The 26,353-nt window shown below is 39.4% G+C and overlaps 1 protein-coding gene across 5 annotated transcripts in view; it reads right to left on the bottom strand.

Annotated features, from left to right (window-relative positions):
• LOC114490441 (LIM domain containing preferred translocation partner in lipoma) overlaps window positions 1-26,353 on the bottom strand; it is a 636,657-nt gene that overhangs the window by 431,428 nt on the left and 178,876 nt on the right. Inside the window, exon 5 of one of the 5 annotated variants that reach the window (XM_036017288.1) lies at window positions 15,777-15,861. The exons of the other annotated variants lie outside the window; for them this stretch is intronic. The gene's annotated coding sequence lies outside the window, so the exon portion shown is untranslated. The remainder of the gene's footprint in view (window positions 1-15,776; window positions 15,862-26,353) is intronic. 5 annotated transcript variants of the gene reach the window in all.

Below are 26,353 nucleotides of genomic sequence, written 5' to 3'. Positions count from 1 at the left end.
GAAAGACGAAAGAAAACTTAAGCATGTAGATGTAAATCATTGACTCCACCATCTTTTCATCAACCCCAGCACCATCTATTACCCTCACATCACTCTCCCCAGGAAGGCACCTCCAGCTCCACCTCCGCAGAAGGCCAGGGTCTGGCCAAGTATCTGTTTGCAGATGACCTTCACAGAATCTTTTGATATCATTCCTCAGTATGTCAACAGTGACCCAGTGACACCATTCCCAGGATTTATGATGAATGTTCATGACCCTGAACTTTTGCTCACTCCCTTCACTTTTTACCGAGCCCTTTTTTAAAATTTTGAACTAGCTCTAATATCTCTGATGTTGTAAATATTTCCCTCTAAAATGAGTAGCTTAATTCTAGCCTCTTCTAGGACTTATTTCACATTGATAACAGTTCACACAGAAGCTATTCTTCCACCTGCCGACCTGCTCCAATCAGCTGGAAGCCCCTGAGTGGTCTCACTGTACCAGCATAGTGCCTGGTTAGGAAGCCCTTAGAAATGATGCTATGCATGAATGGGTGAGTGAATAAATGCTTATCTCCTTGATTACTCCTCCCTTTCTAGAATCTCTATATCTCTCTCCTTAACATCCCCTGATACAATCATCACTTTTCCTCTCCCTTTATTTAGTGATGTAATGAATCATGCTGCTATATTTCCAGATATTGAGCCAGCTTTGCCCTTCTACAAAAAGTCCTACTCCATCACAGTTGTGGTGTTTTAATATATGAATAAGCTAAATATGCTATTTTATGTAGAATTTTTGTACATATATTTGTAAGATCATTCCATAGTGTTTTCTTCTCTACTTATTTCACTTATCATTATGAGGTTTGTATATGACGCTTCTGCATCCTTTTCTATTCTTTGTATTAGTTTAATAGTGAGGATGACATTATGTGATCTTTAAAGGTTCATCAGAATTCAATGTACAGTCATCTATACATTGTAATTTCTTAAATAATAGATCTTAATAATTATTTCCAATAACTTCTATAATTGTAGTAGTTTTATGCTTCCTCTGAGGCCATTTTTCAGCATTTACATTCTGCTAAAAATTTTACTGCATCTTTGGGTTTCATCACTGTTCCATTTTGACCAAGCTAACTCACAATTAAAAGTGATGTCTATCCACCGTGCATCATTTAGAGCCTGAGCATCACTTCCTACTAGCCCTTGAAGACATAGTGCATGTTCTCTATCCTCCAGTTCAAGTTGAATACACTCTCACTGCACTTCTATGGTCCCTGGAATACTGCCGACACCACACTCATCACATGTTGCTCTGCCTCTGTGCTTGCTTGTATCTCAAACTAAACTCTTGAATCCTTGAGAGGAGAAGTAATTATCATTGTCCAACCCCAGGGCCTAATACATGCTAGGTACTCAATAAAAATGTCTGTTAATTTAATGAATGAATAAATTTATTTGTCTGGTACTGGAACTCCAGATGAATAAGATTCTCATCCTGTACTCAAGAAGCTTAGGGCCTACCTGAGGGAGATATATTTATATATGTGAAATGAGAAAGAGAAAAACACAAAGCATACAAAATAACTGGGGTGTGTCACAGAAGCTAACACAGGCTTAGCAAGGGGAAACCCTTAACAAGGACGCTGAAAGGTGGTTGCCTCTAAAAGGTAAATGGAGCAACGAGGGTAATGCCTGGAAGAACTGTGAGCTCAAGAAAGAAACAAGGCATTTCTTTGGGACAAGGAGCAGAGCACTCACACTAAAAAATGAGGCGCTAAGGGAGAACAATTAAGGAAAAGGTTTGGAAGATAAAGTGAGTTTGTATAGTAAATGTCTTACGTGGAGAAATAAGGAGCTAGAGCTTTTATCTTTGACTAAGAATCTAATAAGAGTGAAAACTGTAGGTAAGGAAAATTAATCCATGCAGGATGGGTCCAAGGAAGGCAATAAACATGACAGAGTCCCTATGGCCCCAGTTCCAGTCTCACCTTTGCCAGTGTGACCTTCAACAAGAAAGAATACCCTTTTGCAAAATGAATGTCTGTAAAGTCCCAATCTGCTCTAATATTCTATAGCATTTTCCTTCTCTGAAATCTTAATTGCAGACCTTTGTTTTGATAAATGGGTTTAAGGAGACCTCACAAGTTTTGTGAAGGAATAAACTCGAATGTGTCGGTTAGGGTTTCCTGGCTTCTCAGAGACGTCCAGCACAAACACAGAAAAGCCGTGGTGAGAGCTGGTTTTGCTGGACCAAAACTCACCCTGCTCTTACTTCCTCTGGTTCCAGATCGGTTTCACTCTAAACTTATAATCATCATGAAAGCAAGAAGTGAAAGGGAACATCTCTACAGAGGCTCTGAAAATACACAAACACAATGAGAAGAGAGGAAAACAAGAGAAATGGCCCTCCTCTGAGCAAGGTGCCTACTGTTGAAGGGAGTCAGAGAGCTGGGGTTGCTCAAGCACTGGTCTTTCAGGAACTGTAGTCAAATGCAAAGAAATTAAGAAGAACCTAAGAATTTTCTATTATTACCCTCTCTGTTGCTCTTCTGTCCCCTCTTAGCTGTTCAGCAGGTACAAGAACACCACCGACTGACAATAAATCACAAGTGTTTACTAAGAACTTACTGTAGGCTAAGCAATTTTTGAATGGTGACATAATCTTCCTAGCCATTATACGAGGTAGCATTACAATGATCAAATATGGAAACTAAGGCTTCAAGAATTAATGTGCTCAAATAGCAAAGCTTAAGCTTAGGCATAGGTCTTCAACTACAAATCCATGGTCTTCATCATGGTACCAATCTTTCTGTTTTAAGGATAAAGGAAAACACCACAATCCAAAAGAAGGCATTACTTACAAACAGTAGATTTTGCTCCTATCTCCACATGGATCTTATTTGCCATATGCCTTCTCTATTCTATTCCTTCAGACTTAAAACATTATGAGCCATGGGATCACAGACTAATGAAGCCAATAGTCTGACCACACAAATCAAGGCACAGCAGAACACAAAAGACCACAAAAGACCATATGGTGACCAAGACCCTTCCTCTACAAGTGCGAAACCTTGGGGCCACAGGTAAAGTTACAAAAAAGACTAACAAAGCTTCTAAGCTTCTCTAAAGACACCATGGGTCTGCCATCACGGCCATCCTCGTAAGTAAAATTAACTCATGTTTGATCAAATTTTCCTGCTTCCCCAAAATCAATATTGAACTCATCTTTAAACATTTACATGGATCATCAAAATTTAAAAACAACCAACCATTACACGGTATCATCTAACATCAAGTGCAATAAGCTCAAAATAGTGTTTTACAAAGCGTATATCTGTGGATCATTATGTATACATTTTGATTCAAGGGTTGAGAATAATCGGCTTTGAGCATTTACATTAATCTTTAAATCATGTTGTGTTAGACCTAAATCTCTGTTGGCAATTAAACCAAGACGTGGCTCCTGGTCATGTTTGCCAAATAAGTGAATGATACTAAAGAAAGACACAGGTATTAATATCCTTATCAGTAGTACAAAAATTGAGAGACTAAGGTATTACGTGACTTAAACATCAGAAATAGTTGATGGCAGACTAAAGTTTAGAAGTCACGTCCCTTAGCAACAGTTTCACCATTTAAGCAAGAAATTAAGATATAAATAACACTTTCCTATAACTGAAGGTTTTTCACTATCCTTCCTCTTTATATCAAAACTAGTACCTTTTTAGAATTTCAAAAATGCCCTCTTAATGATCTATTAAAATGGTACAATGTCTTTCCCTATGTATGCTACAGTTATCCGTCCTTGGTATTCAGATAAAGGACACCTGATCTTCTGAATTCAGCCTCACTTTACAGTCTTAGATATGCAAGGAGGTCAGAGTGCAACCTTGGCACTCTCTGGGATGACAGAGTCCTCCTCTGAAGAGGACACTGAAAACGAGGTGATGGGATTAGATGAGTGCTAATGACCTGTCTACACACAAACTCTTGTGACTCTATAACAGATCCTGACTGTAAAACAAGCCCCCCAAAGCAAGATTATCCATGGAGATGCCAAATCATCTCTAATTTGCTTAATCATTGAGGAACCACAGACTTCTTTTCTTTTCTTTCTTTTCTGCTATTTTTCCTTTTTTTTGTCACCCATTTCCCTGACTCTCCAATCCTCCCCATTGTGGGAGGGAATTACAGACTCATCTAGGAGATTACCAAGGTATCAATCAAGATTTATTATGCACAAGTAAATAAGTACTTTAGGCAAACCTTTTCCAAATGATGTAGGTAAGTCCCTACCAGTGTAATTGCCCTGGAATGTGATGGCAGTGTGGGAAGGTAATGTTAACGAATAAGGCAGGCTGAAAATTATATACAATTGTTAGTTGAACTGCACATGTAATCACTTTTCCACTGAAGCATCAGGTCAGATGAGAGCCAGAAAGACAAAGCAGAATCTGCCATGGGCTGAAAATGTCAACGTATTCACTCAACTTCTCTTTGCAGGCAGCTTTGGCCCAGCACTGGCTAAGTGCCCCACTCTCTGCGTGGACAGCTGGCATTACTCAGAAGGGGTGCCTAGAGAACAACTCTACAGAAATGCCAAACCTTTATATAGACTATCTGAGAAACAGTTGGAAATACTGGAAAAAGCCCTGGACTCAGATGCAGGGGACTTTGGTACAATTTCTAGCTCAGCCACTAATTGGATCTCTGATTTGTGTCCCCAGACCTCTGTGAACCTCAGTATCTCTCCCTATCTGTAAAATAAAGATTTGATGCCTGTTACCATTCCTTCTAACTCTCATGCTCCATGATTCCTCCTACAAGTCCACAAGCTGAGTGAGGTGAGGTTTCCTACAAAACTATCTTAACTCCCAAAAGTCCCACTGACCACGAAGCATAGGGTGAAGGGAGGCAGCATAGGAGTCAACATATTCAATGCCAATCCGCCTTACACAAAGTTAATATGGACACAAGCTAATGCTAAAGGCACAATCCTCAATACTGATGATGCAGTTGGTTGCCAACTGCATTTGAAGATCCCAGGTAAACTAAGAAGCAGCAAGGGATAGAAGCATCAATCCAGACAAGAAAACACTTGCCTCTGATAAAGAAGTGAGGAATAAAGACATCTCCACATTGCACTTTCACATCACATTCAGAATGTCACATGAAAAGGGAACAATCAGCTAGGACAGGGAAACAATATCAGAAAGAACAGGTCTCTCAGAAGGAGGAAAAGGAGGGAATGGAACTAAACCAATCACTAACTAGATGGTCTTTGTGGTCACAACTCCAATCAGTCAAGGAAAAAGAGAGACATGATGCCAACAGCCAAGACAAGATACTCAATAGCCAGGAGGTGATAGAGTCTCTGCTGGGAGAAATCTTAAGAATGAATTTGTTCCTTCTAACTTGAATATTCAAAAACCAAGATTTAGGGAAGCTGAAGCGGTTTGCCCAAGTTACCACAGCAACTAGTACATATCAGAGGCTGTATTCAGACCCCGTTGTTCTTTCAAAAAGTGTTTGCAAGTGGAACAGTTTCATTAAACAAGCTAGTAATTCTGTTGATTGTTAGGATGACAATTTAAAAAAGTGGGTGAATGTCATCAAAATGAATGAGGAGTAAAGAGCTTCTCTCTCAAAAGAGCCAACACCCATGCCATTGAAAATGAGCACCGAAGTCATGTGACCCCAAGCTTGTACTCTAGGGTCATTTAACAGCAATGGTTCTACTTGGCTAAGTTACCACAACAATGCTTACCCTCTCTGGACCACCATTTCTTCAGCTCTACAATAATAAGCATTAAGAAGATGATCTGCAAAATGCCTCTTGGAACAACATTTTATGCTCTGCAGTGGTATGGCTAGTCTGTACAATGTGCTGTGCTTTCAAAATATGTATTATTAAAAGGTTTCTTCTATGTCTCCGATTCAGACTGTTTTTGTGTATGAAGCTGAGGGAAAGGTGCAAACAATACTGTGAGCCCTTTGAGCTCTGTGCATCTACTTCAAAAAGTGAAAATCTAGATTTCTAAAGACAAGGTTCTGAGTGCCTGATTCATAAGGGTTTTAAACTCCTGGTTTATATCTTGCCCCTCCACTAGGTTCAAAACTTGACAGTGGGAAAAATCATTGATACAATCTCTTGGGAAGCCTGGTAATTGTTTTGGTGATAACTGGAAACTTCTCATTCCAAACCCACCGTTAAGTGGGTAAGTCCACAAGTTAATTACTGCTCACTTGTCTGCATTCCCCTGAGCTTGTTCAAGCTTGTATTGACACACACAAACATTGAATCTGAGTTGTCTGTTGACTAGTCTGTTGTACCCATTAGACAGGCCATAAAATTTTACTGGCACTCGAGGGATGTTTTAATAGATTTTAATGTTTAATAATTTTGTTTGTATTTTCCTTTATTACAAATTCATTTTGCTACCACATAAGAGTAAACAGAATAAAATAAAAGAATTCCATTTTAGATATAACTTGCAAAATATAAATATTTAATTTTCCTTCAATGAATGAGTTCACTTTTCACAATATATCCCAAGACATATTTACACCTGACAATATTACACATGACTCTGTGAAGCAATGTTCTTTCAGGCAACATAACATGCTAAGAGAAATCATAGTAACAAAAAATAGAGTGAACAACTATACTTCAGCCTTCTAAACATCATATTGCTCATAAAACCGTCACCTGTCAGCTGTGCTGTTTGTACCCTATTGTCACAGCTACTGTCATAAACTAGCTTAGAGCCTTTGCATAGGGTGTGAATGCTGTAATCTGAATTAATGTTATTAAATTTATGTGATAATATTATTATAAATAAAAGTTTCCAGTTTAATCTTTGTTTCTCTAATACTTCATTTTTAATTAAATGTTAAATTATTAAATTTTTGTTAACCCAAAATCTACTTCATTATAAAGTATAATGATTCTGCTAAATTAAATCAAAATGTCCAGATTTGGGAAAAATAAAAAGGGAAAGAGGAAAGATACACATTTTCAACCTTCATGGACCATGAGAATACAGTTTTGGAAAACAAAGAAATTCAACTTCATGCATTATATGCTCTGAAATAAAAATTTTCGTTTAACGCCAATTGAAAAGCCTGAAGAAATTTCTCAGTATTTGAAATGGTTTCAGAAACAGACAAGCTTCTCATTAGAATGTGTTATAAATTCAAATTATGTAAGAGAAGATAGTTTTGCAATTTCACATTTAACAGCAAAACAGCTGAAACCATTTTCAACTGGTGACCTTTTTCTTAAGTCATGTTAAAGGTTGTTCCACTTTTATTTCAAGATTTTGAAACAGAGACAAAAACCTTACACGCATTGACCAATGGCAGCTGAGTGAAAATGAGCCAGGCTGTTTCGGATCAGTTTCAGAATGACATCAGTGAATGTTATTCCCTTTTAAATTTCTCTCGATGAGAGTATGGGTGTTGTGCCTTCTGCTTTTTTTATCAATTACTGACCACCATGAAAAAAAGGACAACGCAATGTGTAATGAATGTAATGAATTGGCTAATAGTCTTGGGAAGTTAAACACACACACACTTACTGTTGACATTTTTAAGGTAGTAGCTAAAGACACAACAGTCACCAATGGAGAAGTTTAGCATTCAAATTAACAAAGATATTTCTTCTAATGAGAGTGGAGCTCAGGTTGAAAATTAACTACCATTTGTAAGTTTACTTGTACATGTCTGATGACCAGGAGCTCATTACCTCACAAGACAGCCCCTCTGTGGCAGAACACTCGGAACTGCGGGAAGGTGATGTGCAGTTGAAACCTGCACCCCCATAAGAACCCCCTACCTGTCCCTCTGGAATCACAAGCCCACTTACATATGGCAGTCCCACAGAAATCTAAAGGAACTTTTTAGTTTCCTATTCAGTTTATTTTCCTGTGTTCCAAGTTTCAAAAGTCCAATTCCTCCTTCTGTTGAACTAGTTAACTGTAGAGCTTAAAAACAATAACATAAAATTTAAAATCTCAAACCAATAGTTTTCAAACATTTCTTCAGTGAAAAATTGTTTTTTCATACCAAATCTTTAAGAAAACCCCAAGAATAGAATAGACAAATTGATAAAACAGTTCCTCGCCTTTATTTAAATCTTCATCCTTTGGCAGAATACATGTCACTCATAGGGGAAGTATAAAATGCACTACTGTCATCCCTAGAGGGATTGGCTCAGGGTGCCCCTCAGAACCAAAACCTACAGATGCCCAAGCCCCTTGTATAAAAAGACATCCTATTTGAATATAACCTATGAACATTCTCCTGCATACTTTTAAATCACCTCTATATTACTTATAATACTTTATACAATGTAATTGACATGTAAATACTTGTTACACTATAATGTTTAGAGAATAATGACCAAAAAAAAGTATCTGTGCATTTTAGGCCTAACTACATGAGTACACATAAGCAACAATAAAACATTTAAAAATATATTTTTGTCCCACTGTTGCTTGAATCAGTGGAAGCACACCTGTGGATACGAAGGGCTGCTTGTACTCCCCTTGCCCTCCTATGTGGGCTCTGCCATAAGCCAGGTTGAAAATCCACTGCTCTAAAGTATTACAACAGCAATTTTCAGTAAAGAACAAAGGTGATATCTTCCTGTATTTTCCTAGTGCCTAATACAGAGTCTGCCCTATTATCAGAGCTTAGCAAGTGATTACTAGAAAAAAGAGAAGGTAAACTTAAGAATTTGGGAATATAAAGAGGTAACTTCTGCTTCTGAATCATTTTAGTTCACATTTCAAATACTGTTCCCTACTGTTCCTTATAATTAGGGTGACCATACATCCAATTTATGCCTGCTGTTTCAGTGTGATTACGACCGGTGCCCCTTTTCACTCTCAAAAGTGTCCCAGTTTAGATGACTACAGTCACTTTACTTACAACACTGTGATAATAGGGTTTTGGTCATTGAATGCAAGAGAATCTTGAATATGTTCAGGTCCTTTCCCAAAGCCTCCATATGGCCAAAGACCTCCCACACTGTAAGTTTACTACCGCGGTGGCTGAGAAGGCGGCGCAGTCTGCAGTGGGAAGCGGAGAGGCTTTGGAGGCTTCCCTGCTGCAGAAGCTTGTGCTTCCCGGTAAGCAGGGACGAATGCACCCAATTGCCTCTGCACAAGGAGGATGCAAGACACAGCAGAAATCCAGCAGAAGCTAGCATCAACTACCCTACACACTCAGCCTCCTTCTCCTGAACCAAAGAATATCACTTTTTCTAAGAAAATCAGGGTTTTTTTACTTCAATTATGTCTTTGCCATCTGCCTACTCCTGTCCCTACCCCCATCAATATTACCAACGATTTTATCACGTCAATTGGTTCCAAGTATTAATAGAAGGATGGTGGGTTTGTTTGATTCTTAATTTGGAACAGAAAAATAAGGGAGTAGACAAGAAGCTGAAATAAAATGTGTCCAAATTTATTTACTAGGGCACAGAAGTAAAGGTGGAGGGGATTTACTTAGAATGATTTACTTTTCCAAATAGAATTCAAAGAAGAGTTAAGGGAGATGAAGTCAAAATAACTCAATGCAGGCTCCCAGGCTATGTGTCTATTTAATTTATTTTAAATAAACTATTTTATATTGATTTCCATTGCAAATTCTAAATATATATTCCACAGGGGTAAAGGGAGGGGTGGGGAGAACACACAAGATGGAAAGCTGACAATGCATTCCAAAGATGGAACTCCCCGCAGACATAGTAAGCACTGTTATATCACAATACTGCATGTCTCCTTGTAGTACTTTCCAAGATGCTTGAAACCAAAACAATCTAGAATACTCTCCCAGCTCAGGATCTTCCCTCCTTATGGCATTTTTTCTGATAAATAGAAATTCCCCTTAGGGAATCCCTAAAGTAAAGCTGTTGCATTCCCTTCTGTTACATAGTTAATTGCACTGCCAAATAGAGATCTAATAGAACGTAATTGTAAATCCACTCTCAGTGTAGTATCTCCTATACCCAGAGCCTTATGGAAGACATGCCCAACATGTGACAGCCAAAACCCTTACTATGTTGGACATGGTGGATCAGCACTCACACTTGCCACGCCATAGAGGCTGCCTTGTAGGTAGCATTTGATTGCAAAAGAGAGTCTCTCAAAATAAGTGATCTGGCTTGAGATCTGGAAGACAAAAGTAAGATGGAGGCAATGTTCCCACTACTTCTGCTGTTTTCTGCTGGAAGAATGACCTTGGACATGGAAGCCAGGGATTGTTCTGTATCCACAGTCCCACATTCAGTCTTCAGCCTTGTGGTTGTCAAGAAGTAGCTGCAGCAAAGGGAGTAGCTGTACTCCATGTCTCAGGGTCCAGTTAACACTTTCCCAAACATGGCTTCTTCATCTCTGGTTCACCAGTACAATGATGTATTCAGTTGTGTCTCAGTCTCATGATTCCTTGCTGTGTTGATTGTTGAAAAGTTAATAACTTTGTGTGGTTCTGAGATTCGTTACTGAAAGCTCAACCTTGAATCTTCTCTGTACAATCTTTCCAGTTTTTTGGAAACACCTAACACCCTGAATTAAATTCCTTCTGCTGAAAATATCTAGAATGGATTGTTTCCCATAGTAAAACCTTGTCGACATCCTTAAAATATAATTTGCCAAATTATCAACAGGACACAGATTCAAATTATTCATTGTGCAAGCAAATCCTGAGTGCCTATGCAATGTGCTCTGATCATCAGTAGGGAACAGAGCCTTGCACAGAGAGGATGCAGTGCCACCCTCTCTGAGCCCCAAGTCCAGTGGGAAGAGGCATCCTACAAGAGGGGAAGCAATAGTGTTCTGGACCAAGCTAGTAGGAAACCTAATCTGATCTCAGCATTCTCACCTCAGCTCTATCCCTCACTGACCATGTTTTCTAATCAAGAGGGCTAGATGGATGAAAGTCCCTTTAAACTCTAACATTCCACAACACTCTGAGAATTTGTACTCATAAGGGAATTTACTTGGATTCAAATCCTACCAAAACTTCCTAAAGTTCCAGTTCCCTAAATCTGAAGGTCAGAACCCAAAGGTCACAAAACACACAAACCTCACATAGTTAAAATGGGAACAGGAATCAGTGACCCCCAAATGTTATGCACTGCAGCAGCCAACAGCTGGAAAACTCAGGGAGAGAAATCCAAAATCATGGTTGCTGAGGCTGTTACAAATACCAGAGAACAAACACAGTTTCTTGGGGATGTCTCTCTTCCCTGAAAATGTCCATCTCACACTGAAGGAAAAAGGAATATTTACATGTACTGTTGTCTCTGAAAGTGCTCGGACCAACCATAGAGTGAAAGAAATAGTAGGCAATGCAGCAATGCTGAGATCTCTCAGGAAAAAAATCACTAATTTATTCATGTCATAAACAAAAACATCCCTGATACTCATAAAACAGAAGCAGTTTCATGGACAAGAAGAAAAATTTCAGGAGAGATGAGGTCATACATCTAATGGCAGCTTTGGTACAAGCTCCAAAGGTGACCTGGCCAGGGCCTTCCAGACCTGTTGGGGCCTTAATTTCCTCATCTGTAAAATGGAGACAACAATGTCTGCTCTGCTTACCTCATAGGTGCTTATTAGGATCAAGGGGAATACTGAACACAAGGGCATTCTGTAGACAGCAGACTATGTGTGTGTGCGTGTGCAAGGACAATTATTAATAAAGGAATTTCAAAGAAGAGCTAAGAATGGTGCTTCTCAAGACCTGACAGCAAAAGGAAATATAAATATAGCAGTGATTTTACAATTTCATAATCTGGGAGGAAGAAATGGTGATCAGAGCTGTGACAAACAATGATGCCCAAAAGAGAAGAGAAACCAGCTCAGCTCTGTCATAATTGTCTCAGTTCCTGTAGCACACACAACAATGGAAAGACCGCAGGGAGGGGCAGGAGCAGCCTTTGTGACTGTGGCACCCCGGGAACCTGGAGACACTGGACCAAAACAAGGACATTTCCACCTCCATAATTAAAATAATCTCACAGTGTGGTTCTCTAAGAATTTTTGTGTGACTTCACCAGTTTCTCAGCCGTATCTCTTGGAAAACAGAAACAATGATCATAACTCAGAAGTGAAATATAACGCTGCTAGTTCTTTCAAGTTGTACAACTGGAGGGCATGAAGCCAGCTCTAGGTTTGCTCACCTGATGGACAGAAATACAAAGGCAGATTCTGCCCACATCTGGACTGCAGGGCCCGAAGAGCAAGACAGGACCTAAAGTGCATAGACAGGAGGTGGAGGCAACCTAAGAGGTAGGTCATTGTAGCCGAAACCACTCGACACTGAGGCAAAGCGGTCCCCCATCCTCACTCTACTGGCAAGGAGCCAGGCTAGGACACGGGTAAGACATAAGCTGAAAATCAAGTCCCCCACCGCTGGGCACAAAGTCACAGGAGGAGTTACGATTCAGGAAGCAAGATGATGCCCTCTTGTCGGCATTGGGCAGGAGTTATCACAGAGGCCTCCAGGGCCTTGAGATATCAGGTGGCAAAGAGAAGAAATAAGCAAAATAAATCAAGCCTACCTGTAATTCACTGAAGAGAAGACCTCAGTGGCAAACAAATACAGCCAAAAATAAATAAACAAAAACAAAGTACATGCCCATACACAACTTCAATAGCAGTCGGGAAAATGCAGATTAAAGCAGCAACTACATACTACTTGTCACACACAGACTGGAAAGAAGTTAAAAGATTCATCAAATTCACTTTGGGATTAGATGTGTGGGAAGCTAACATTCACAATAATATGTGTTTTCTCATAAACAGATGTGTTCTGTATTTGTGTGTTGGGCATATGACTTGTCTATGGCTACTTGGGTGCTACAGTGGCAGACCTGAGTGGCTGTGACAGAGACTGCGGCCTTCAGAGCCTAAAATACTCACTACCTGGCCTTTTACTGAAAAATTCTGCAGTCCCCAGTCCTAAATGAAAAAGTGTTATTGCTTTCGATTGCTACAGATATAATGAATCTGTTATTTTTTTCTTAAACCTTTTACTATTTTTTAACATGACCTTTCATGCGTAGCAGGGTCTGTTTTGATACATATTCCTGTAAAACTCTTTTTCATTAGTGTCTACCAATTATCCCAGAGCCATTTGAATAATCCTTCCTTTCTAGGATGTTTCGAGGTGGTCCCTTGAGGCATAGTCCACTCCACATGCAACTGCTCTGTTTCTGGGTATGTTATGTGACACAGTGGTCCCACCTAGTCCATCCCAGTACGTCACCATTTCAATTAGGGTAGCTTTACAATGTGCTATAGCATCTCACCAGCTGGTCCCTGTTCCCCATTACTCTGCTTTTCACATTTCTCTTAGCTATTCCACCTGCTTTTTATCAAAATAATTTTGTGTTCTTTTGTTAATATTCAAGAACAATTAACTTGAAAGTTGTCTTGAGATTACATGAAATCTCAAGGAAAACAACTACTTAATAACCTTTCTATTTTTGTTTAGGAATAAGATACACCTTTCAATTAATTCAAGGGGTCCTTCATATGACTCAAAAACTGCTAGAACCTCTTTATACAAGCCATGCACAATTCTCATTAAAATATTTACTCTTTGTTTTGTTGTGAATAGCTTCCCAAAGATTGCAAAGTATTCATATTCCAATGCCATATACAAAATATACCTAGAAATGAGATGTGAAGAGACATGTTTAACCTTACAATAACCAAAGAAATGCTAATACCAAAAAAATCAATGTATTTAGTGCTGGCACAATTGGGAGATACTGACTCACACATTCCTGCTGCAGAGTTAAAGAAACATCTTGTTTAGAACATGTCATCAGTAGGTTTGAATGACCATAAAATGTTAACCTCTGGCCCTAATATTTAAAACCCCCAACATCATGTTCAAGACTTTGATGGACTAAGTTATATTTATGCATAAAATCGTTAATCATAGCAATATATGGAAACAATGAAATAATTAAGACATGGTATAACCACTCAATGAAATATTAAACTGATATGAAAATTTTAATCATTCAAGAATATGCAGCAGTATAGAAAATGCTTAATGTACCAAGCCAAGTGATACATAGCACCATGGTAATTTATGCTAATAGCTAAAGATTGGAAGGAAACACACACACACAAAAAATAACTGCCCCTGTAACAAGATGGTGGAATTATGGGTAACGCTTTTTTCTACTAAATGCTCTGAGTTGGACAGAAAGTTGCAAGATTATTTGTACAATTTTTTTAAGAAGTGGAGACCAATTTTTAAGTGCCTTCCAGATCTAGGATTTGCAATTCTTTTTCTGTTAAAGGGGGGAAAATGAGGCTCAGGCATGTGAGGTATGTGAACTGATTTTATGAGGTCCTACAGAGGAGTCCCAGGCAGTGCTGGGACTAGAACCCAGGACTCCAGGCTCGAGAAGTAGTATTCCTTCCTGTACAATATTTGTGTTGTCATTTTTCTAAGGGCTAACAGACTCTGGGGTCATTTTAATATCTTCATATGTATGTTATAAATAAATACATGAAAATAACAATGTTCAATTACTGCTCTAAGATAGCAATGGCTATAAAAATCCTACAAAACGCTTTGATGTGCTGGAGCTTGAATTAAACTTCTTTTCTAAATAAGTCTATTCAATGGAGTAGAGGACATCAAAGTGTCTCTTCTACAAAATAGTCATTTCCTCATCAAGTCATAAAGCAATTTTAGTGCTAAGTTAAGAATTAAGTTAATATAAGGTAAATTTTGGCACTGCACATCCACTTTAGAACCTACAAAGTTTCAACTTGCAGTATTATCACTCCAGGGGAAAAAAATCCTTCAAAATTAAAAGCTAATGAGAAGCTATTTCCTTGACTTTTCTCACTGCAGCCTGACAACACATTTGGCAGAAGAGATGTTTAGATACCTAAATACACAATGGATAACCATAATTAGTGTCTAGTATTCTATTGTGCCTAAAGATAACATTTGGAGCCCATATATATTCACTGTGTTTTGAATTTTGAGGGGTTCTAATTAGATCCCAGTGGAAGTAATATTTTGAAAGGAACAACGTAAAAGAAACCATCGGATAAAAGATAGTCAGGAATAAATGGTTAATAAGGCAAAGAGACTGTGTATGCTTGTGTGCATGTGTGTGTTTGTGATTTCAGCACTATCTATTGAAAGCATACTTTCTAGGAGTCCAATCAACCACCTCTAGTGATGGGTGGTTGGTGATGGGTGAGAGAGTTTCCTATTTCCTGATTGCAACAGGCCTTTCTCTTAATGTCTGTGGTTGACGACACAGTAACATCATCAAGTATCAATCATCAATTATCCCTCATAATATTTTTTTGTTCACCTTCTGAAAAAAAACATACATCCTTCATTCCTCTTTGCTATTATTCAAATCATGATAAAATAAAAACTGCAGGGCTGGGACAAAAGCTGGGATGAGGCAGAAGCCAGGTAAGATAGTGGGGGGCAGGATAGTGAAGGATAAAGGGGAGTCAAATATATGGTGACAGAAGAAGATTTGACCTTGGGTGGTAAGCATACAACACAATATACAGATGATGTACTAAACACTTGAAACCTATAAAACTTTATTAATAGCACCCCAATAAATTTTAAAAATGTAATGCAAAAGAATCATCTTGGCAGAAAGTTAGAACTTGAGGGTTACAGATACAGTGAAAAATGAGTATACTGGCAATTTCCTGAGCATCTCTACTTAAGTTTAATCTTTTCTTCTCACAAACTTCTAATACATGCTTTTGTACCTTTAATGTTGAAAGTATCCTGGCCCAGCAAGTGTTAGACCTCCCACTGAAGATGTCTGTCTCCTCAACCAGAGGCAAAGCTTCCCTGGAAATGGGAAACACTCCTTAATCATCTTTTTAAGACACAAAACATCTTACACAGTGCCTGGTACAAAAAATCAATTTTATTAAATAAACTGTATATCTATTTATACCAAACCATGATAATGAGGTGAGAATAAAATAGAAAATATTGAGAATAATATTTACCTACAAAATTAATTAAAATGCATTCTATGTGTTCATGAAGCCTATATTCAACATAATAAAATAAACTTACTCAATATTCTAATAATACATGGCAAAATATTTTCTATGTCTGGTATCATTCCTGATTATGTCTAGGAACCAATGTGCCACAACAGGATAAAAAAGAGGGTGCAATTTGAGCTGGAATAAAATAGAATTAGATTCAAAAGTAGAATACTCATCAAATTTTAATGGCACAAAAGTCAGTAATTTCATCCTAAAAAAAAAATTAAACAGCAAGAAGATGCTAAACAGCAGTGAGCATCATTGGAAAGCACAGAATGGGCATGTTTCATGAACCAGCAACCATACTGACTTGAGTCAAATATACAGGAACCCTTTTGAGGCCTTCGTGTTCTCTGTTATACTTCCACACAACTACAGAGAATGGTGCAAACAATTTCAGGAAGCTCCTGAACCACTAACCCTTAATTTAATAGCCCTTTACCAGATGGTCATTAAAATGTCTCCTCTTGCAAAGTCCTGTAACATGAGCAGTTCAGAAACAGGCAATGAGTGATTCCTCCAGGTTTCAAGGAATGCAAACATAGGTCAACCACACTCGAGATACTGATGACTTCCATTTGATTGTCAGGAATCTGACAAATGAATATAAGGAACACATCCAAGGCCCTGAGTCCAAAGGAAACCTGAGCATACCAAGACTCTGCTGTGCATTGAATGCGCCCCCCTTACATTCATACATTGAAGCCTTAACTTCAAATGTGATGAGGTCTTTGGGAAGTAATTAGGTTATGATGAGTTCATAAGGATAGGGCCCTGATGATGAAATTAGTACCCTTATACGAAAAGATATCAGAGAGCTGGTTCTCTTTCCTCTCACCATATGAGCACATAGTGACATGGTGGCCTTCTCCAAGCCAAGAGGAGGTGTCGCCAGAACCTGACTATACTGGCACCCTGATTTCAGATGTCCAGCCTCCAAAACTGTGGAAAAAATAAATAAATTTCTGTTGTTTAAGCCACTCAGTCTTTGGTATTTTGTTATGGCAGCCTGCACTGACTAATACATACTCTGCACCCAAAATAGCACATTACAGGGTCCTGCAGAGACAATCAAATGGGACAAAGGGGCCTATTTCTTCATGGTGTAATAATACACACACACAGTGGACTTTACTATGAAAAGTCTGCTTCATCTCAAGTGCTTAAGGAACAGCATTTTTAACTATAACCTATAAAGGTTTATTTTTTTACATGCTTCTAATAGTTTAAAAATAACTGCTTGGAAAAAGTCATCTGTGCTTTTTCTACCTGCTCCACCAAACAAGTATATAAAGTAAGAGGCTGTGAAATATGAAGAAATAGTCCTTGCAAGTTAGAAGTTCTCGATTTCACGTGTGGCTCTCCACTAACAACCTGGGCGACCTTACTGTTTAATTATCTTTTTTTTTCCAAATTATACACATTGAGTTATATTACTCTCCTTTTGAAGACACCTGTATCCTGAAAAAGTACAAATTATTCCTATTTCCATAATCTGCTACCAAACTATATTTCCAACTACTTCACCTATAATGTCCCCCAAAGGTCCTACTCTGCAGATCCAATATTCTATGTTCAACCTAAAACTACAGCCCATATTTTTTCATGAAGGTTATTCTCTTGGCTCGCTATCCTGCATCATTTTGGGGTAAACTTCCTTCATTATCCACCAATCAAAATCTAGCCCTGGTCAGGTAGCTCAGGTGGTTAGAATATCGTCCCCACATGGCAAGGTTGTAGGTTTGATCCCCAGTGAGGCCACACACAAGAATCAACCAATGAATGCATACATAAGTGGAGCAACAAGTTGATGACTCTCTCTCTCTCTCTCTCTCTCTCTCTCTCCCCCCCCCACCCCCCCCTACTCCCAAAAATCAATCAATAAAAAATTTAAAAACAAATCATACCAGAGCATGGATTAAACTGGAAAATATTATAGGAAGTGGAAGTAACCAGTATGATTCCACTTAAATGAAATGTCCAGAATAGGCAACTCTAAAGAGCAGAAAGTGGATCAGTGCCTACTTAGAGCAGGTGAAAGGAGGTTTGGGGAAATGAGGAGTGAATGCCAATGGGTATGGGGTTTCTTTCTGAGATGACAAAAATGTCCCAAAGTTGATTTTGGTGATGGTTGTACAACACTGTAAATATAATAAATCCCATAGACTTGTACACTTTAAAAGAGTTAATTGTACAATATATGAATTAGAGCTCAATAAAGCTATTGTTTAAAAATAGAAAAGAAGACTTATCCATCCATCAACGTTCCTCAAATGTTATATAAATGTCTTCTCCCAACTCTATCAGTTAAAATCCTTCTTTGGAGCCCCCTCAGAATGTTATTTATACCTTTATACCTCTGGTTATCATATTTCATTCTTGTTGGCAACATAATTGGGTTTCGTTATTCCCTGTCTGCCTCCCACACTGTAGTATGAGTGCTTTCATAGAAAAACAAACCTGTGTCAGACACTTCCACTCCAGGCCTCTCTAACCATTAGGTTCTTTTGTGTACATTAGGAAAATCCACCCAGTCTCATCCTGGTGACTGGGGGGAGGACACGGTTTGAATCCTACCCACCCTCTGGCCCTGGAGCAGGACATCATCTGAATGGCGGGGAACAACAGCTCTGCCAACACCCTTCTGCTGCTCTCCTCCCCCCACAGTCCAGTAAAGCAATCCATGGGAGGCACTCTCAATGGAACATGTAAAAACATATAAAAACATATGGAACAAAAAGAGTATGTCTGATACCATTTCCTACAACCAGACACTCCAACACTCTAGCAGAAAGCTCAAGGCATTCATATTTGGGTTTTCCTATACCAGTTGTTTATTTTTGCATTACTTACTGACATGAAGTGTTTTTCTTACTAACTGGACTCAAAGGCTTCAGGTGTACAAATGAAATATAGTGAGTTATTTTAACACATTTAAGTAGTAAGGAAAAACAGAAGGGTTTTTTTTGAGTCAATTTACATTACTAAAATAGGTTATGATACTATGCAAGTCCACCGTTTATAGAGGGGACAGGAAGAAAATATACTGAAAGTAGTTTTATCATTAACTCAGCTTCTGAAAGTTCTCTCTCAGCTGCCACAAGGGCGGAGCACTGATCACCTTCCCCCGTGTGTGAGAGGTGCCTGTGTCCCAGCCCGCTCCACTGTGCCCGTTGTCACCTGGCTACCTCCACTTCGTTCAGGAAATGTACCTGGCCCCACAAACTAGGCCAGAAAAAAAGAAGAAAAATAACGTGGTTTAATATTCCCAAAATACCTTGTGGCACCTACACAACCATAATTACATAATTACCTGTGAAATTATGAAGGTGGTGGTTGCCACTCCTAGGCCAGGAGCCCTGTGATGGGAGGGTCCGTACCTGGCTGGCAGCCACGGTTCTGGTTAGGGGCAGAACCTGGCCATGGTGGGCACTCAAGAACTACTTGTTGATTGAATTAACAAATTCTCCCCACCATACTATACTGCCTTAGAGTATGAGTATTATTAGGTCCTTGAAAGCAAGGATTATGCCTAATTTATTTTGGTATTTCTATTACGCCTGGCTCAGTGTCTGATAGATTATATCAAAGAATTTATATGTAGATGAGTAAATAAATGAACTTCATAGTGGATCAATTATGGGATTAGCGAGGCTATTCATGGCGCAATAATAGTAAAATAAGCACATTGAGTGGATTAGGAGTTAAAGTCAACCCTCCAAGAAAGCTGGTCCCAATAATAGATCTTGGAACAGCACCACACAAAGAAGGAAGACAGAGTCAGAGATGAAAGATGTCCATGGACTTATGTCAATTTCCTTGGGCTCCAAGAGTCAATTTTCACCCTATTTCAATGGGTGTGACTCTTTCCCAGATGCAACTGGGCTACAAATCTCATGTTGTATCCAAGCAGAGCCGAAGAAAACCAAGCCTTTAGAAAAATAAAATAACGGCAAAGTGAAAAGCAGCTGCAACAGCCAGAAGACTCGTAAAACTCAGCAGCCCTAGGGAAGTCGGAGTGAACACGCCATGCAGAAAACAAAGGGCTGCAACTTGAAACTCGTCTCCCCTGTGGAGACTTGTCCAGAGTTGCACCTCGGCAGCCTCCTCCAGGGGTTTTTGATGTGAAAAGGTCATTTTGCCAAACACAGTTTTGGTAGACGCCAACAGCCAACCTCCTGAGGCATTCAAAGAATCTAAAGTTTGGGCAGAAAACAAACTGTGCACTTATAGGAGGACACTAGCAAGTGCTAAGACATGAGGAATACACACTCCAGTACTGAAAACCTGCAGTCCAGGCACAGAAAATCTAACTGTGGAGTTAAATGTCAACAACACCAAAACCTTACAAGCTAAATGACAATCATTGATGATGATTAGATGGGGAGCCTGACAATGTGCCCCATCTGGGATCGCTGACGAGTTCTCCAAATCTATCTACCTGCCTCATTCTAGGGCACTGGAGCAAGGTTTGAATCCTGGCTCCACCACCATTCCCTGGCTGTGCAGCCTTGGGAAACTTACATGAGCTCTCTGTGATTTTGCGTGAACTCATCTGTAAAAAGAAAATTATGATAGTCCTCAATGAAATGTGATCTCTAGTTAATAATCAGTGGCTAAGCCTGTGAGGGCCAAAACTGCCCTGTACAAATGCCAGAACAGAGGGCCCTTACATTCATCTGGAGTCCAGTGCTGCTTTTACAAAGAGTACCACTCAGGCCCAGGGAAGCAAAGGGACCATGGAGTAAATCACTGGCCGATCCAGGAGGGCAGCCAGGCCTGGTAATTGACGATGACCGGTGCTATTCACTAACACATGGAGCTGCTGTCAGAATCCAGTGAGCTAATGGATGGGCTGTGCTTCAAATGGTACCCGGCTCAGACAGCAGTGTATATCTGTCTGCTATGATCATTGATAATAATAATGCCTGACACATATTTATAGGGTGTTTCATAGTTTATAAAGCCTTTTTGTATCAATTATCTCATTTATTCCACACAACAACTTAAAGTTAAAATCTAGGTTCACGACTCTGCAAGCCCAAAGGAAGAGACCGGATCAAACGAAACTCAGTAAGTCCCTTCATTTTCCCAGGATCCCATAGCTAGTTGGTGGAAAAGTGCAGCTTAGAACCTGTATTTTCATTACTGAGTTTAATGCACTTCCCTTCACAGGGTATTATACCACAGATAGAGCTAGCACCAGACTACAGATTCCCCAGTATCTTTTTAATGGGTAATTTCCCATGACCCTTAACCTTAAAAAATTAAAAAAAAAACCCTCAGAGGCATAAGAATTTTATTTTGCTTTTGTTACAACTGGGTTAAACCTAGCAGAAGGAATATCTGCCTTGGATCTGAGCTTTCTTTCCGTCTATGGAGAGATAGGAAACACCCCTGCTGAAGACAAGGCAACGGAGAAAAAGAGAGAGACTGGAAGAAAGGAGGAGGGAAAGAGGGAGAAGTAACCACACACTGATGAATAAATAAGCCATATCCCTCAAGCTCTTGGTGATAAGCCAGATCTTCTGATGTAGAAAACTTGAACACCACCTTGCTGTAGTCATCTCTCAGCCTGTTGAAACAAGACAGACGTGCCCCGGTCGTGGGGCACGACCCTCTTTTTCACACAAATCTCTTAAGTGAATAAGTTTCTCAAGTGAACAGTATCAAAGGACTAGCCTGAGGTGGGTAAAGCCCTCCTGGAGAAGAGATATAGCCAAGGGCCTATAGAGGGTCTTCTTACCCTGAGGATGAAAGAGTTTGTAATTATGGGCTTTTCCCTCTACGTATGTATCACCTATGTATGTATCATCTATGTATGTATATATGTATGAGTGCATGTATAAGTGCATGTATAGATGTTTCTATCTTACCTATGATCTAATCAGGGGAGACAAGTAGCCCCTTTCTTTTTAACAGCATGTACAATAAGAAAAAAAAGGTACTGACCAGGTAACTGGGAGGCCTTGATTTTCGTTCTGGTTTTGTCACTAGTGGGGAGACTTGGAAAGGTTACTAAAGCATTCTGGGCTTCTGTTTCCTCATCTGTCAAGTATGGGCTTGGAAAAGATCAACAAGGACCCTTCCAGCTTAAAAGAAAAAAAGCTAATATCCTAAATAAACAGAAAAAAATGACAGTCAAGCCAACTATTTCAGAAAAGTTAAAGTAAGTGTTTGTTTCCTCCATAAGCCCTGGTTTTGAATGCAAGAAACACATCACAGTTAAAATCACCCATATTCATGGCTTCGATGATAAAAAAAAGTCTATGCCCAGAAGCCAACAAAGTTTTGCTTAAAAACAAGCTATTTTCAGGAACAACTCTCTGAGTTAAAGCTCTAATTCAGAAAATTGGGTTTGGCAGGTAAAACACTGTCTTCTTTCTGAAATTATTAGGCTCTAAACTTTGTGTGTGTGTGTGTGTGTGTGTGTGTGTGTGTGTGTGTGCATATGTATCTTTTTTTTCTCCCAATAGCACTTCATATCAAAAGTGTTTGATCCTGAAATAAACCTGCAAGTTTTCCTGTGGAGAAGAGGGCAGATGAAGGTCTGCAGTTTAGCCCAAATGGCTTTACATCTCACACACGACTATTATAAGATGACAGATGTGAACCTTAAGAATTTTAACAATAAAGTCCTGCTATCCAAAGAATGTTCTGTAGAACACAGTCTGGGAAATCATCCATAAAATGGTTCCATTATAAAATAAATTTGATGAAACCTGAATTTAACAGAACAGAAAGGAATGCCACGGTTATTGTTTTTACCTATAGGACTGCTCAGAGTTAATCTTGCTCAAGATACATGGAAAGAATCTTCCAAATGGGTGCTATGGTAGCAACCAGTTCCCAAACTGACTTGACCATTCGTGGAATGAGTATTCCATGAGCACGCTTTCGTAGGTGCTGTCATGCAAATGACAGCAAATCATGACAAGGACATACATAGCTTTATCCATGACGGCATCCCTGACCCTGTAAACTAAATTCTACCATCCAATTAGGAACTTGCATGTTTAACTCTATTTTTATCTATACCAGATTTTATAATAGCTACAACGATATTCAACTAAAAACTTGGACGGTCAAAGTGATTTCTATTTCTTGAGACTTTGTTGTAATCCAGAAGGAGCCCTACCCCAGAAGGGATGGCTGCCATTTCCCTCTGCTACAGACATTGTGATATCAGGCAACACTAAGGGAACTGCCCCTCACCATCCTTACCTCTCTGTTGATTTCCAATTATTTAGAATCAATTAAATTTAAGTCAGAGAGACAATGAAAGATATCAGGCAGAGCTGAGCTGACAAGAAAATTGAGCACTAATGTTGCCCCTATTCAAAGGAATGCCAGCTATACACATCAATACTTGTCCCGGCCTCTGTTTTCTCACAGTCGGAATGAAGTAAGTGGATTTCACAGTCTCACATTGCATGATGATTCTAGGACTTTTGGGGGTGGCTCGTCATTATCTCCAAGACAGTTCCAAGGATGTTTAGAGCAAAGGCAGCAACTTCGGAGCAACTTCGGAGTGTTCCCTGTGCCAGGATGGCACCCCACAAAGAGCACTGCCTGGATAACCCTACTGCTTGCAAGTCCATGTTCCAAGGCATTGGCTAGGACTCCAGTCTCATTCCTCTGCAGCTATGCCATGTGATGTTTGGCCAGCAACATGCACATTACTATACCTCATCAAGCCACTTGCTAAAAGTGACAGTAAATTTAAAAACACCCTGACATGGCAGAGAGCTGAGGCAGGACACCAAGAGTGGGGAAACATACTCAACAAACCACCACAGGGTTTCTGGTGGCATGTGACTTATAATGTCCCCCCTCCAGAGGAAAAGTGTTTAAACATCCAGATCTATTACCCAGAATACAATGTATTCCAGGAAATACTCTCTTACCTAACTCCACTCAGATACACATTTTAGGACAGAGGACAAGAGTGATTTTAGTACTGGCTCTTAAGAAAAAGAATTAATAAGAAAAGTAATGTTTTCATTATAACTTTAGAAAGCAAAATCACTTCTATCGCCCTTAAAAGTGATCTGAGGGAAAAAATAAAGAGCATTCTATAGCTTTCATTATAATCCCTCTACAAACATCTAACATTTTCTACCTTTGTCTCTCCTATTCTCTCTCTTTCATACCCCCACATACAATAAAAACAAACCCTCGTCCCAAGCATTTATTAGAGGGCCCCTCTCTCCATTTTTTACACATGGACCTGGAGAATATGAAAGCCTTACTCACACACTCCCTGGCTTTCCAGCTGAGGTACCACCTGCAATAACAGTTTTCCAAAGGGTCTGGATGGCGGCCAGAGGGCAGCATGAGGGATATGTGAAAAAATGAAGCGTAGCTCACACTCTTCCCTCAGCCTGGGAAGTCATTTCTCCTTTTCTACCAGGTTCAATTCTACCCTGTGTTCAGGTTCAAGACCAAGTCCCTCCTCCTCCAGGAAGATTTCCTTCATTTGCTCCACACTTGCCTCTAATCCCAACCAAAACTAATGTGTCTCTCCTTTAGTGACCACAAATCCCTTAACTACACCTCTGAGTATTTAGAAATACTACCTAAATTTATTGACTCTTATAGAGATATCTCTAGTGTATGAACATTCACCAATCTCACTCTCCCGCCACCCCCTCCTCAAAAAAAAAAATCCCTAGGGTCAGTGACTGGGTCTGGCTGAATTCAATGAATAGAAAGATAAAATCTGTCTAAAGAAAGAATTAAGATAAGTATATAAGTAATTATCATTTCAGGAAAGATTCTACTAAAGACAAGGAGACAGGAATAGATTAAGGATTCCCGGCTGGAATCTGAACAAGTCCATGTCAGAAATGTAACAAAGATCTTCACCCATAGAACAATACATTGCCTTAAAAAAATGAGGGCAGTTAAGACTAAATGAGCATAAACTATGAGTCAGACAGAGCCTTAATCAGTCCCCAGGTATGAACTCTTAAAATCCTCAAAGTAACCTTGGAGGTGGGTACTGTTGTTCTTTCCGTTAGATAAGGGAATACGGCAAGGGAGTCGCAGAGATCTCCTGTAACCTGCTGAGGCAAACAGAAGTACTGTCTTCAAACTTCAGCCAGGAGACTCTAGCTAATGTGCCTGCCCATCACGCCCTACTGCTTCTACGGACGACTACTGACATCCTGCAAAAACAAAGAGGAGTGTGGTACTCTCTAGAACCCACCCAAAGGAGGGTATTTACAAAATGACTCAAGAAGTGACATAACATAGGTTAAGCAAAATTTAAGGATAAACATCACATTCTATAGGTCTGCACCTGCATTAAGGAAAGGTGAAACTCTTGGAGTTTCAAAGGGGAAGACTAAAGCTGCAGCCTTTTCTAGTTTACCTGACTTCCTCAAACTAGAACTTACTCTTTGCTGTGAGCAGTGAGGCTGATCTTCCAGCTGCACTGTTATTTTATGAGTGACAGAAATGTGGTTGTTACCTTGACTATTCACTTCAGAAATGCTTCGTGATGACTTGGCCAGCGCTTTCCTTCCAGAAATGGTTAAAGACCTTTTAGCAAAGAACTGGATGTGAAAAATCAAACTTAAATGGCCGAAGAGAGCACCTTGTGGCCAATCTTAATGACACTTAATTCTCAATTGAGAAATTTTATAGTAAACAAATCCTTGATTCTGTGCAAAACATCTTTAATCTCATACCCTGCTAATCACACAGCTGTTTAATTTCCCTTCCCATCAGTTGTGAAAAAATAAATAGATAATAACTATAATAATTATTTAAGAAACAGTTGGGTCTCAAACAGAAATTGAGCTCAAATGAATTTTCCCATCTGGAATTACTAATGGAGTGGATGGAGAACTGACTGGATACAGTTGATGTGAACTTGTATTACATTATTATAAGTATCAGAATGTGAGGCTTTGAACATCAAAAGCAGCTCACATCCTGCCACAGAATGTAAAGTCTACACTGCATTCTCAGACAAGCCTGGCACCTGATGTTTTATTCCAGCAGATTTTAACAACCTGTTTCCTTTCACTGTGACCTTATCTCTTCTTGGACACAATAGCCACCACATGCACGTAAGTACTGACTAGACTTGCCATTTTGGGTTTGGTGATCTGGAGCTGGGAGAAGGGAAGATCAGTGTCTTCATATTGAAAACATGTTACTCTAATCAAAGCAGGGAAATAGAAAAGAAGCTATTGTTAAGGCTAGGAGTCAAAACAAGAATCGAGGAGTAAAGGATGGAGGAGAATTTTAAATATTTAGAGGCAAGAGAAAGA

Source organism: Phyllostomus discolor, chromosome 2 (assembly GCF_004126475.2).
Source record: "Phyllostomus discolor isolate MPI-MPIP mPhyDis1 chromosome 2, mPhyDis1.pri.v3, whole genome shotgun sequence".
Lineage (NCBI taxonomy): Eukaryota > Metazoa > Chordata > Mammalia > Chiroptera > Phyllostomidae > Phyllostomus > Phyllostomus discolor.
The sequence above is the reverse complement of the archived record's forward strand: the minus strand, read 5'-3'. Positions and strand labels throughout refer to the sequence as shown.